We start from the raw sequence: 15,100 nt of genomic DNA, 5'->3' as shown, positions 1-15,100 counted from the left end.
AAGAAGCCAAGAATATGGTAGTTGGAGGTGTAAGTTGTACGTTGAAGCTAAGAATAATGTAATGTTTTTAAAGTTATTGTTTTTTAATGTGGTTGGTTGCATTAACTCTATGGAATCTAGCCGTGTGATTTTCACCACTTACTGTCTAACTTTCTCACATTGCAATAAAAAAATGTTAGAAATAATTATTATATGTTTTGTCTTCTTTATTTAGAGACCTTATTATAACGCCTAATTTATTAACCTTTTTTCAAAAGCGTATATCAATTAATATTATTCTTTATTATTAATATAAGTATATTAACAATTTTTTTACAAAAACATGTTTTCTTTATTATTAATATAAGTATATTAACAATTTTTTCACAAAACATGTTAACGCCCGTTATAGATATCAAATGTGTAAATTTTTATTTTATATTTTGATTTAGATAAGATATATAGTATATTGTTATTTTCCATTATAAAAGATCAAATGTATTGATCAAATTTAAGGTCTTTCATGATTATTGTGTCAAGATGGGTATCACCATTAATATTGACAAGACTAAAGTCATAGTCATGATAATTAAATTTAAAAAGATCAATCACGATAATTTTATTTATGATAACGATTACTTGCAACAAGTTTCATCATATATATAATTAAGCATTGGCATTCATCATTAGCTGAACTAGAATTATAACATTCAGAAAAGGATTATTGGAGAATGAAAAACTTATTATGAGCTTGAAAACAATTGTAAGTTGAGTGATCTTTGGATTTGGAGTAAAAGAAAGTTTTTCTTTGAGACTCTTGTCATCCTTGTTATTTTATATGGCTATGAGGTTTGGAGTTGCAGTGTATCTAGAGAATTGTGGAGGAAGATCGAGCTGATCCAAAAACAATTTTATAACCTACAACCTCAAGATTAAAGGAAATACTTCCTATCATATCCTCTTGATTGAAGCTAGCCTTCCCCCATTGAAAGCATGACTATGTTTAGTATCTGATGTATAAGAAGCTTTACAATATGGAAGCCAAAAGGTTCCCCAAAATTGCTTCTAACTCTACCTAAAACCCCAACCTTTGACTTAAGTGGGGATGGCATAACGATGCCCAGTGTTGGCTCAACCATTGGGGGGTAAAGAAAGAGATCATCTTGGAGAATAAGGACAATATTAAAATTACCGTTACCTCCAAATTTAAGGATAAGTTGTGGGTTGATAATGAGCTAGAGGGAAAAAGGAAGCTAAGGTCTTATAAGGAGGTGTTTAACCCCACTCTTGCTAAACATAATTATATTTCCGTCTTGACCAGTGCTAAGAACAAAATGAATATTTCAAAGTTAAAAACTAATTCTCGTGAGCTTCAAAGTGAAACCGAGTGTTGGTCTATTCCCAAAACACTTTGGGACGAAAGAACCTGTCACCTTTGCGATACTAAGAGGTTTGAAGATGAATACACTTTCTCTTGGATTGCTCGACTCTTATTCACATCCCCTCTCATTTCCAAAACATTTCCCACACTACCAAATTTCTTGACTTGCTAAGTCAACAAAACTATAATGATCTTGGAGCACTTATTTCCCTTATTTTTGATCATAGAAATAAAATATTAAAGAGTCACAATTATTTTTTTGATTATAGAAATAAAATATTAAAGAGTCACAATTAATCTCTTACTTTCTTAGGTCTAATACACCCCTTTGGTTTTAGTAAACGCTAATCATCATCATCATATATATTAACAATATTGCTATGATTAAATAATATTCTAATTTATTAAGAATTAAAGTTTGTGGATTTTAAAGAAAGATGTCTTTAATATTATTTAAAAAAACATATGATAAAGAAGGATTTTATTATTATCACTCAAAAACGATTATTTTATAAATTCAAATTATTTGAGAAACATTTATTATAGTCAAATCAAATTATGTTCAATAATAAAAAACAAAATACTTTACTATAAAATTCAAGCTATGTTCAATATTTAGTCAAATATATATATATATATTTTATCACATGAATGGTTATTTATATTTGTATTTGAAAAAGTGATTTGAAGACCAAGAAGACAATTCAATTGAAGCAAACATAGTTCAAAATAACAATCTTACAAAATTGGGTTATATGATAATATTGTCCTAAGCCTGTACTTTTTTGCTACTTTTACCTACTCTTCTACTTTTGTAAAGCCTATAGAATACTAGTAAGACAAAAGGCTAGAACAAAACATAATTCAAAACATTGTTTATCATTCCTACTTGTTTTCTTCTTGGGTTTCTGACAAATTGTTTCCTTGCTCCATGGCTTCTATGTTTACATGCTAGTAGCATTCATAGTCCCAAATCCACTCTTAATCTCTAGATTGCTTTGTTCTGGGCCACGACTTTCTTTTCCTTCTTCAACAGTGTTTGGAGCCTCCCTTGCTACCTCTGCACTACCCATTGTATATTTTTCTTGTAAAGTCAAAGCTTGACTTGCTTGGGCCTCCATTACTTGCTAGATTATGGGTTTCCACACATGCTCTCACACCATTTTGGATGGTAACATTCCCTTGGTCGCCTCCGACATGCTTAGAAGAGTTCCAATACTGCTTTATTTCCCTGTGATATCAACCAAATATTGCCTTTCAGTTGCATAGTGTTAGATCGGGTGTATTTCCACCTTTATAACTTCTCTCTTTTCACAAACTCCACCCAGGATCATAATTGCAACATTAACAAATTGTCCTCTCCTAACATCACTCTATGATCTCTTGATGTCATACAATCTGTGAAAATTCCATTCTCATCCTTATCTATTATAATTCCATTGCTTCCCTTTAGAGTTCACATGCTCGCTAGATCCTATTGCGCTTATTTTGCTCCATGATGTAGTCGAAGTACCATCAAAAGGCTTCATCCTAGGTCCGTTAGTTAATATAATGACTCCCGTATAGTTGAAGTATTTATCATTGATGGTAAAGATCTATGGTATGATTTGATATACCTCAATAATTGCATTCAAGACATTTTCTCTCTATTAGGGTTGATTCAAAAGGCTTCCAAGAACCATGAATTCTATTATACACATAGAATTGAGCGCTCTACATGCAATAAATGGAATATAACGTGGAGAAGACAAAGTAAATCAGACACCAGTGTGACATATGTGCACAAAAGAGAGCTCTATGATAATATCCAAGACTTAACAATAGATATGCAGGGAATGCCCTTATTTTGCCTTTGAAGAAGAAATTCACAAGAATTACCTTTATAGACTTGGAGAACGTGTTGCTAATGGAGGCATATTTTCTAGTTGCAGAGGTTCTTGGAAAAGTAAGTTCAATGATTTAAGCACAAGAATTAATATTATATTGGCAAGGAGCATGATGTTTGCAGTCCCTTGTGGTTTTCTTCATTAGAAGGAGTTGGTTAAAGGTTATCATATATGTTATCACAAAATCACCAACAAAGTTTGAAAACAAAAATTTGAGAGTACAAAGCTATCTTTGCAAATGGCGCACTCCCCTCTTGGAGCTTGATGCAAGGTCGATCAAACAAGTCAAAATTTCGATACCAACCTTGTGAGGTTTCTAATAAGAGATAACAAGGATGTGTGAGTATACGATGTTTGGATGTTGTGACAACACACAATGAAAAAGCCTCGCTCTCTGCCACTTCCCGAACATATTTGACATTTGATTGGTTTGGTCAAAATTACAAATCGGCTCTAAGGTCGACTCAACACTAAACACGTATTTTCAAATACACATATCGACCCTCCCTAAATGGATGTGACGGTTCAAAGATATATCATGTATAAATAAGAATAACCCTTCTCATTTTCTCATCTAATTGAAAAACCACATAGGATACATATATCTAATTTGAGTGAAGTATAACTTGAACGAAGAAATATAAATCCGAGCAAAGTTTTAAAGCAATTAGAGGCCAATGAATTTTTTTCTGTGGTAGCAAGTGAAAAGAGATATCTCTTGACCAAGGAACATAAAATAAAGGGTTTGAACCTAACGTTTTACTACTAGATTACACTTTTTTTTAATTATCCTGCGCTGGAATAAGGCCTTCATTGTTGCATCTTGAAACCAAGTCTCGACCTTATTGGAAGAAAGGAATTGACCATCCTAAAGTGAGAATCTTGGCCATCTTGGACGTAGAAGACCTGGCAATATTGGAGCATCCATTTTGATGCAGAAATACAGATTCAAAGTGTTTTGTCGCTGAGAAGAACCTAAAGTTACTGTGACAAATCTGAAGTCTTTTGTGGCTGAGACAAATTTGAAGTTACTATGAAACATTCCTAAGACAGATCTGAAGTGTTTTGTGACCAAGACTGTTATAGCATCATTTATCACCCTCGTATACTTGATGTTCTGAGTCATGGCCTTGGGTAGCCCTTTCCCTTCAGACTTGGTCCATTTACTAAAAAACATTGTTTTAAATTTCATATGTGAATCTGCCCTTCAAAAAGTGCATACACACGCGGGTCCATTTATACCCAATTCATGTATATAATTTGAAATATTAAAAAAATATAAAATCCCTATTTTATGGGTGGGGTTTACGGGTTACACCGGAAGCCCACCTACAGGAGCCTGTGGCCTAACTGTATCCCAATTGAAACAACTATTTTGGGGTGATATAAATACACCTCATGGGAAGGCCTAAGGGGGGAGAGAAAGATAGGATATTGATATTATATCCAATTGGTCCCTGATCAAGTCTGATTTATCCTTGTGCCTCTTGCACTCCCAGCTATAGGAAACCCTTGTTTCCTCATAAAGATGTCCATCTCCTTTATATGGCATCTATGTGTATGCATTTGAAAGAGGATTGTTGAGGCTTGGGCTGGACAGATCTAGAGGAAGGTTTCGCTTGGAGTCGTGGTCGAATCAGGTTGTATTTTTCTAGATTTCTTGGCAGACATCAATAAAGAAGCTTTGTCCTGTCCCTGATGTTATGATATTTATGCTTTAATTCATGTTATGATCTAATTATGTATGATCTCATGTTTTATATCTATATGCTTATATGATCTAACATTCATATCTTGAACATGCTTTGAACTACTGCTAGTATATATGCTTTTCTAGAATGAGTTGCAAGTTTTGAAGCATTGGAGGAAGCAAAGGGTTTGGACCCTATGGGAACATCCTCAAACGTAGGACCTACGGGTACTATCTCTTCATCCCACTTTAGTATTTTAAGCATTAGGATTGCTTGTTTGCTTGCTTCTTGTTGGTGTATGCCCTTCGATCTGTTGGGGTTCTCAACCCAAACCCTAGGGTGTTTTATCCCGTAACAGAATTGGTGACTCTACTGGGGATACAATTTTGTATTTCCTTGTTTGGGTTGTTTCTCTTGATCTAGGCCTTCTTGTTTGGTTTCTTGGTTTTTCCAGTATCTTTGACTTGTTTGCAATCTGGGCAAAAAGTCTGATCTTTTGGATCAGGCCTGAATTTTTATTTTTTCTTTGTTGGCTTTTGTATACGCGGTTTTTAATTCACACAGTCGCGTACACACGCTTTTGTCCAAAGAAACACGTGTATACGCGGGTTTCCTTGAGTACAGTCACGTATACACGTAGGTCTGTCACTGCATAGTCGTGTATGTTTGGTTTTGAATGGATTTTTTAGATCTTGAGTCCAGTAAAGGGTTTTTCCTGATTTTTATTGCTTATGTTTAGTCATTGATTGTTTGGGAGAGTCTTGCTTCTTGTAGATTTCAGTTTCCTATCTCTCTTTGTGGAAAAACCTAGTCAACCTAGGGTTTGCTTTTTGGTGAAGTGTTAGTTTCTGTGTTTGGGTTCAAGGCTTCTCAGTGAAGTTCTTGGCTGTTTTGAGCTTTTGGAACATGGAATTGGTCTTAATTCACTTATAACCCAACTTTTACCTTTCTTTGCCTTGCTTTCTTGAAAGTTGTTATCTTTGGTTTTTTCTTGGTTTTTGATAATGTCCTTCTAGCAATCTTGAAAAGTTTTTCTTGGTCTTCTTGAAATCTTTCTTGTTTGTTGGAGTTTGTATGCTGCTATTCAGATCAGTTTGTTTGAGTTTGTAGCCTCTTTTCACTTTAAGTCTTATCATGTTAATGATTCCTATGGCTTGTGAAATTTGAGGTTCTTTATGCTCAAATTTGATCTTGAAGTCTTTAGTAGTTTTTATTTTCTTAAGAACTCTTTGTGCCCTTAAAAAGAAAAAAGATAAAAACATCTTTTTGTTGCCTTTCTTTTTCTTTTTGGTTTTGTTTTTGGTCTTGTTATCATTTTTGAGCAAGTGTGAAGTCTTTTCATTAGGTTGAATTTTCTTGATTTTGGGGAATTTTTTTTGATTGAATTTGTTCCTCCTTTTTGTCAAGTTTTGGTCTCTTGATCTCTTTGAGAAACACATTTGCTTGCTTTAAGAGCAATAATTGGAATCTTGCATTAAGCATTTTTAGTTTGCATTAGGATAGATGCACTGTAAGCATTTTTAGTCTTTTTGTAGATTTTGAGTGTGTGAGCGTGTGTTTTGAAAAAGAAAATAATTTTTTCTTTCTTAGTTTGTTTGTTGAACCTTTTGTAGAAATCTATTTCATCGAAGAAAAAAGAGTTGCATATGCATGTAGCCAAGTTTTCTATTGATTTCTTTTTGCGTCAATAACATCATAAGTTGCACTTCCATTTTACCCTTGACTTAAGAATAACCATTAAAATCAAGCGCTAAAATTAAAATGAACTAGATTTTTTTGATTTGTCATAGTTACATCAACTAGTCTAGGTCATTTAGGGCCTTGGAATAGGTGTGTGGAGAGTTAACTCTCCAAGGCCACTCTAAATTTAAACATAGAATTTGATTAAAAGAGTGAAATCTAGTGTCATTAAGTTGTCCGGGAAAGCTCTTCTCTTATGGGAGTTAAGCACGAGGGTGAGTGAAGGTAGGGAAGAGAGATACCCCCTCTCCTACTTGTTGGATCCCAACCAAAGATTGTTCCACCCGGCTTCCGATATGAATTGGTGACCTTAGTTTCCATTCCTAGGGACCACACATGTGACTGCAGGGGGAATACTCGTGGTACCTGAGGTAGACGTTGTATCACTCTCATTAGTACTTCTGGAGGGTGCCCTTGCGAAGCTCGGGTACTTGCACTGGCAAAGGATTTTTTCTGGGGGTTAGCGTAACTATTTCTGTTACCTTCGCTGGTAGGCTTGGGCCGTAATTATCCCAAACTATCTTCGGAAGGTCCTTTACTTCACTTTCTTGTATTTTGGTGTCTGGTCCTCATCACCCGGAGCATAAATACTTGGAAGTTGCTTGATTGGTTGCATATTTAGGGACTTTATAATGGAGTTCTCTTTGCTCTTTGTATTTAGTTGGCTTTAGGTGGATTTGTCTTATCACTTTTGGACCTTAGATTCTGAGTGACTGACCAACCACTCCGCTGGTCTTGAAAGGCTTTTGATCTTTCTTTTGAAAGTTATGGAGTTGTCTCCTTAAGGACAAAGGTTTGATTGTGCATCTATCTTCCTTGGAAAGTCATTTGTACGATCCTGTAAGGGAAGGATCTACATATAAGTTGGGTATGGCCAATATTCCTGTGGAGGCCAACCAAGGGACCCTTCCAAAAGGGGATCCTTGTGCTTTTCCTTTCTTTGGAAACGTTGGTACCCCCTTGATGGCCACTTTGAATATTCCTGGATTGAATGTTGGACTACCAGTTTGGCTGTGGTCCACTCTGAATATTCCAAATGTTCTTGAAGCTTCTCAGATGAATGCTTTATTTCAAGGGCATCAAATGGGTGTTAATTGTTCATCTTCTTCAAAAGAGAAATCTAGGATTCCTCTTTCTCCTCCCTCTTGTAATAAGAGATCTAAAAAGAAGAGAAAGAGGAGGAAGAAGAAGAAGAATAGTTCTATCCATGAATCATCACCAACCCCTGCAAGTCATGTTGGAGATGAGCTTTCAGCTGCTGCAAGTCACGCTAGGGGCATAAGTCTAGTCACTGCAAGTCATACTAGCAATGGGTCACCTACCTCTGTGAGTCATATTTATGTTGACTCACCTGCTTCTGTGAGTAGGACTGGGGGCACAAGTCCTATCTCTCTTGGGAAAGAGTCACTAACCTCTGCGAGTCATGTTGGGGACTCTCCACCAACCACTGCTAGTCATGTTGGTAGAATGGATGTTGATCAGAAACCTAGGCATAGAATATTTAAACCAAAGTTCCCTTGTAAGCTATGTAAGGGAGACCATCTTACTCATTTGTGCCCTAGTATTTCAGTGGTACAAAGGTTATGGTCTGAGTTTGATGGTTCTTCTACTCCTGAATCTGTTATGGTTTCTCAACAATCTAATCAACCATTGGTTGATGAAGTGGTCAAGCCAGTGCAATCTCTGGCTGATTCCACTCCTCTTTTGGGGGGTGAAGTGCCTAACAACAGAGTCTTCTTGATTTCTAGTATAGAGTCTTCTAGTCTAGGGGGCATTCTGGTCTCTTCGAGTGTACCCCCTCCAAGTTCTAGGAGTGTCTCCTTTGATTGGGATAATCTTGTTGAGCCTCGTCTTCCTTCTACTACACCTTTCCAAATAAGGGTTAGAGTTAATTCCACAAATGTCTATTGATGTATGGTGGATGAAGGATCCTTTGCAAGTATTATATCCTCCTTGAATTGGAAAGCTTTGGGTTCTCCAAAGTTGTTGGTAGCTGATAGTCAGTTGTTAGCCTATGATAGAAGACCTGGTGAATCTATGGGTGTTCTTCCTCAATTTCCTATTACTTTAGGTGGGAAGATTGTCTTAATCGATATGATGGTGGTTGATTGCCCTTTAGACTTTAATATGCTACTTGGGCGTGATTTTGTCTATGTTATGAATGTTGTGGTGTCTTCACTCTTTCGAGTGATGTATTTTCCTCATAATGGAAATATTGTCACTATTGATTAGCTTGCATCTAATAATCACCCCCTAATTCAAATTTACTACAGAATACCCCTTGGTATGTTCCAAGTGTTCAGGTAGACTCTACCCGGCCACGGGTGAACTATGTGGCATTGTATCCTCAATGTTCAATTGCTTCTGAGAAGGATCCTTTGAACTATTATTTTCCTTGTAGGGATTCAAGTGTTGAATTGAGGCTTTTGTGATCCATATCAAGTATGAGAAGATTTTTTTGAGTAAATCACATTATGAAATATTTGTCGACGCGTTTTGAATCATAGAGTGTGCTTCATCGTCAGGACAAGTTGAAGAATCAGATCATGGCTGCATGTTAAATAGGGAGAGCAGATCTTCCAACAACGAAGTTTGACTAGGAAACAACTATAAGGGATTAGACTAATGACCATATTTGACCATGTAACGACTAACTTTGACTAGTCAATCGGACTAGACTGGATTAAGGGATAAGGACATGGACCAAAATTCTATTTCATACTATTATTTAATTACAATAAACTTATTCAATGAATAAATACCTATTATTAAAATATATTCTGGGTTCTGAATCTTAAAATAATAATTTTATGAATCTTTATTTTTTAATTATTATTTTAACCTTCATAAAATTATTATTTTAACATTCAGAACCTAGAATATATTTTAATAATAGGTATTTATTCATTGAATAAATTTATTATAATTAAATAATAGTATGAAATAGAATTTTGGTCCATGTCCTTATCCCTTAATCCAGTCCAGTCCGATTGACTAGTCAAAGTTAGCTGTTACATGGTCAAATTTGGCTGTTAGTCCAGTCCCTTATAGCCATTTCCTAGTCAAACTTAGCTGTTGGAAGATCTGCTCTCCCTATTTAACATGCAACCATGATCTGATTCTTCAACTCGTCCTGACGATGAACCACACTCGTTGGTTCGAAACGTGTCGACAAATATTTCATAATTTGATTTATGCCGAAAAATCTTCTCATATTATTTTCCTTCTGGGGACTTGGTCCCGACAGTTGACTGAGTGATTTCTCCTATGGGGACATGGGACCCCTTAATTCCCTCTTTTGATCCTTCTAGTTCTCATGATTTCTTGGAAGTTGAGTTGCCTTCACAAGAGGAAATTTTTGAAGTCATGAGTTTTAACTACCAAAGGAGTCCTTGGCCTGAGCCCCGCAAGGGGCTTGTCCTGAAGAACTATTATGCGTAAGCCGCAAGGCTGCGTGGTTCCCTGTACCATATTGTACATATAAGGTATGCATTTTCAAGTTTTGTATTCTATAACACAAGATTTTATCTGAAGTTTATATATGGGATGTATTAACTTCTCTAGTGTTCCTAATTATGTCTACAGAACTTGGAAGACTTCTCCTTTGGGCTTTTTATGGTTGATCCGCTCTGACAGGTATTGGTTCTCGAAATTGGCATATAGGTTAGGTTTTTCACCTGCATTGTGCATTTATCAGTTTCCTTTTCCATTTTGGCCTTAGGATCGACCCCACCAAGATATGATGCAGAACCTTCTCATTGCTTAGAAGTGTCATAACTTTTGTGGTAGAGCCTACCTTATCATGGGCGCCCTAGATAGTACCTTGTTGTCACTTGGCACCCATGTTGAACTTTTGTTCTTAGGCTCAGGAGTCCTCTTTAGTCCTGCCATGACTTTGCGATGAAGCCTCATTCCTCTTCTTCTTTGCTATTTTTCTGGCTTTATACCCTAGAGGCTCCCACATGTTGAGTTGTACTGTTGCATTACATGTTGACTATTTGTACCTTTTGGCCTTAAGTCGGCTTCACTTGGACTTGTGTATAAGCCACTTTTTGACCATGTCTTTTTGCAAAATCAACCTTGCAATCACTTAGCCTCTGCAACTTGACACCTTATGCCTGTGGAAAGAACATTCCTTTGAGTGTCATTGACCAGTTTCGTCACCTTGCATTGAGCATAGGAATGTTCCACTCCCAGGAACTAGCACATCTGTATTTAGACACTCATTCTTTCCACTATACCATAAGCATTATTTTATTCTTTTTTCAGGATTTTTAAATATGAAAAAGACAAAAAAATTATATATTGCAAAAAAGAGCGGGAACAAGACTTTACTTCCATAATTGATGGCAACAAGAGTCAGTTGTGTTGCCCTTGAACAAAGCACTCAAAGCAAGTCTTTCCTCCATCGAGATGGGCTTTAGTTTGACTTAGGAGAGCCATAACCTTGTCATTGAGTCAGTACTCCTCCGGTTGGTTATCTCTTCCAATCATATGGAGAGTTTGTTTATGCCTCTTGCATAACATAGTTACTGATCAAATGAGAAAATGACCTAGTACCCGCTTTTTTGAGGTAACAAAAAATCACTTGATTTTGAATTCAGAATACGCCCCTTTTTTTTGGAGCATATTTTTGGCACTTTAATTTTTTTTATGTATCGAGTAACAATTTTTTTAAATGTTAGTGATTTTCATGTTGATTTTGAAAAGTGTTGATGCAACATCAACACATTTTTTTAGAGGGCTTATTTTTGACACTAATTTTTTTTATGTATCAAGTGTGAACTTTTTTTTGTTAGTGATTTTCATCTCGATTTTGAAAAGTGCTGATGAGCATCAACCCTTTTTGTTTAAAGGGCTCAGTTTTTACACTTTAAATTTTCTAATGAATTAAGTGTGGATAATTTTTTTTTTTTAATTGTTGGTGATTTTCATGTTAGTAATAAAACATAAAAATAAAAATAAAAAGACATGACAAAAAATATCAAGTACAAAAAAATATATAAAAAAAGAAAAAACAAATAAAAATGTAAAAAAAAAACATAAAACATAAAAATAAAATATAAAACATGACAAAAATAAAAATAATAAAAACATGTTAGTTAAAAAAAAACATAAAACATTAGATATCATTTTTGGGATTCAACTGTGTTAAGTAAGTCATTCACGTATGACCATTTCCATGAGAGGTAGTTGTAACTGACTAATTTCTCATGATTTTTGAATAGTTCACTTAGCACTCATTGCATCGGGTGATGCTCACAGGGGTGAAGAAGTCTTCATCCCTGTGAGCATCACCCGATGCAACGAGTGCTAAGTGAACTATTCAAAAATCATGAGAAATTAGTCAGTTACGACTACCTCTCATGGAAATGGTCATACGTGAATGACTTACTTAACGCAGTTGAATCCCAAAAATGGTATCTAATATAATGCACTGCGTAAACCCCCATACTTAAACATAAAACATGTTAGTAATAAAACATAACTTAAAAAAACATGACTAAAAAAACATAAAAATAAAACATAAAACATGTTAGTAATAAAACATAAAACAGGTTAGTAATAAAGCATAAAAATAAAATAAAAACACATGACAAAAAAAAATCAAATACAAAAAAATATATAAAAAAAGAAAAAGAAAAAACTTGTAAAAGTGTAAAAAAAAAAACCAAATTTAACTCGTAAAAATAAAAAAATTGAATAAAAAATTAACGAAAAAAAACAAAAAAAAAAATGATTTTTTTTTTTTTAAAGAAAAACAAATTGAACCACAAAAAAAATTCTAAAAACATTTTTTTTAGTTAAAAAAACAAATAAAAAGCAAAAACTTCATTTAAAAAAAAACACTTAAAATAATTACAAAAAAAATTTAAAAAAATTAAGAAACAAATTAAAATAAAAAAAAAAATAACTAAAAAAAAATAAAAATGATTTAATTTAAACAATTTAAATAAACAAAATAAAAAATAAAAAATAAAATAAAATAAAAATTTATTTATTATTATTATTATTATTATTATTTAAATTAAAATTATAAAAATAAAGAAATAACATAAAATACAATTAAAAAAATAACCAAAAAATAAAAAAATTGAATAATAAACATTTAAAAAAAAAACATAAAAAATAAAATAAAAATTCAAAACAATTAAAAACAAAATTAACTTATAAATATTAAAAAACAAAATTAAAATAAAAAAAATTCAAAACATATTAATTTTTTTTTCAAAACAAATTAAATAAAATTAGAAAAAAATAAAATAAAAAAGAACATAAAAAAAATAAAATAAAAAACAATACAATTAAAAAAAAACATAAAAAAACAATACAATTAAAAAAAACATTAAAAAAAAAACATTAAAAAACAATTAAAAAAAAACAATACAATTAAAAAAAGCATTAAAAAAACATAAAAAAAAACATAAAAAATAAAATTAAAAAAACAGTCAAACCTCCCTGCCCCCGCACCTCCCTCACTCCCCTCCCCTCCCCTCTCTCGGCCGGACCCCTACCTCCTCCCCTTCCCTTCGCCCCCCTCTTGCCCGACCGCCACTCCGTCCACCCTTCCCTCACTCGCCTCGCCTCCCCACACGGGCCCCCAGACCGCTGCCTCCTCCCCACCGGGGCCCCTAGCCAGCTGCCAAGAGGCGGCGGGTTGGGGGCCCGTGTGGGGAGGGGAGAGGGGGGTGCGGGGGTCGGGGAAGGGGGGAGGGGAGAGGAGAGGGGGGGATGCGGGGGTCGGGGGAGAGAGGGGGAGGGGGCTGAGGGAGGGAGAGAGGAGAGGGGAGCGGAGGCCGCGGGGGTCTGGGGAGGGAGAGCCAGAGGGAGGGAAGGGGAGAGAGGAGGGGCTAGGGAGGGAAGGGGAGAGAGGAGGGGCTAGGGAGGAGGGGGAGTGTGGGAAGGGGGGAGAGGGGAGAGGGGAGTGCCGAGGGTGGAGAGGGGAGGAGGGCGAGGGACAGGCGGGTGCGGTATTTTTTTTAATTGTATTGTTTTTTAATGTTTTTTTTTTAATTGTATTTTTTTTTTCTTTTTCTAATTTAATTTTTTCTTTAAAGGGCCTTGAACCTTATAATCTTCGGTTTAAAAGAGGAGGTAGATGAGGATACTTTAGCCATAGCCCATATAGAATTACATAATAGATTACAAATTGAAACAACGTGTCTCACAGAAGCAACAAGGTTGGGGAAATTAACTGAGAATAAAGGAAGACTGATCCAAATAAAAGTGAGCTCTATTGATCATAAGTATGACATACTTAGTAAAACCTCAAGTCTAAAAGGAACGAGAATATTTATAAATGAAGATCTCATTCCAGAAGATCAAGCAGAATTAAGAAAGGAGATTCAAAAGGTAAAAGAAGCTAGGAAGGAAGGAAAATGGGCAATAATCAGAAATAGAAAAGCCTTTATTCGAGATAGAAACCAAAAAGATAGTAATAAATAGCAATTCAACATGCTCCAGATTCTTTCTTGGAACTGCCGGGGTTTTCCATGGAGCAAAGGCCCCAAGCTAAGTTGGATTTCAAATGATGTTGATATTATTTTGCTTGTTGAAACTTGGGAGCACGAAGAATCTAAGGTCCCTAACATAGATGGCTTTACGCTATGGTCTACTTGGAACAAGCGATCCTCCCGTAGAGGCATTGGGGGAATAGCTTGTTACATTAAGAAGAACATCTCCCCCCATGCTAGGATTTATAAAAACGACCCTTACAACCAATATAGTTGGATAGAGATCACTGACATTAATAATAAAAAGACCTACATAGCAATATGTTATTCCCCCCTTCAATTCTAACTCCTATAAGAAGAAGAATATAGATAAAAATAGTCCTTACAATGGTTTAGAGAATGATATTTCTAGCCTAAGGAATGAAGGTAATATCCTCTTAATAGGTGACTTTAATGCTCGAACTTCAAGCAACCAAGCTATTATTCTAGGCAATCATTCCAACCCTAATCCTCTTTGGTTAGACGAAGACCCTACTCTGGCTAATAGATACAAAAGGAGCTCTGAAGACCTCGGGGAGAATTTGTTTGGGTCGGAGCTAGTCAAGCTCTGTAGTGCTCAGGATCTCATAATTTGCAATGGTCTAAAGAAGTGGCCCAATTCTAACCAGATCACTTGCATCCATGGGCTTGGTAGCAGCGTGGTAGACTATGTTATTTCCGATCTCCCTTTATACAACGAAATAATAAATTTTGACATCTTAAACGACCACGAGCCTGACTCTGATCATAGACCTTTACTTATAACTCTCAATTTTGTCATGCATAGAGATCCCATAGAAAATAATCCTTATAGCCAAAAGAACTTAATATTTGATAGAAATAAAAACGATCTCTTTCTAAATGAATTAAAAACTAATTTGCTTCCTTTATCTAGGATAGACAACATAGAAGACCTCTATCACAATTTTA

Source organism: Pinus tabuliformis, chromosome X (genome assembly GCF_031772625.1).
Source record: "Pinus tabuliformis cultivar Carrire ecotype Pingquan chromosome X, CPIR1, whole genome shotgun sequence".
NCBI lineage: Eukaryota > Viridiplantae > Streptophyta > Pinopsida > Pinales > Pinaceae > Pinus > Pinus tabuliformis.
The sequence above is the reverse complement of the archived record's forward strand: the minus strand, read 5'-3'. Positions refer to the sequence as shown.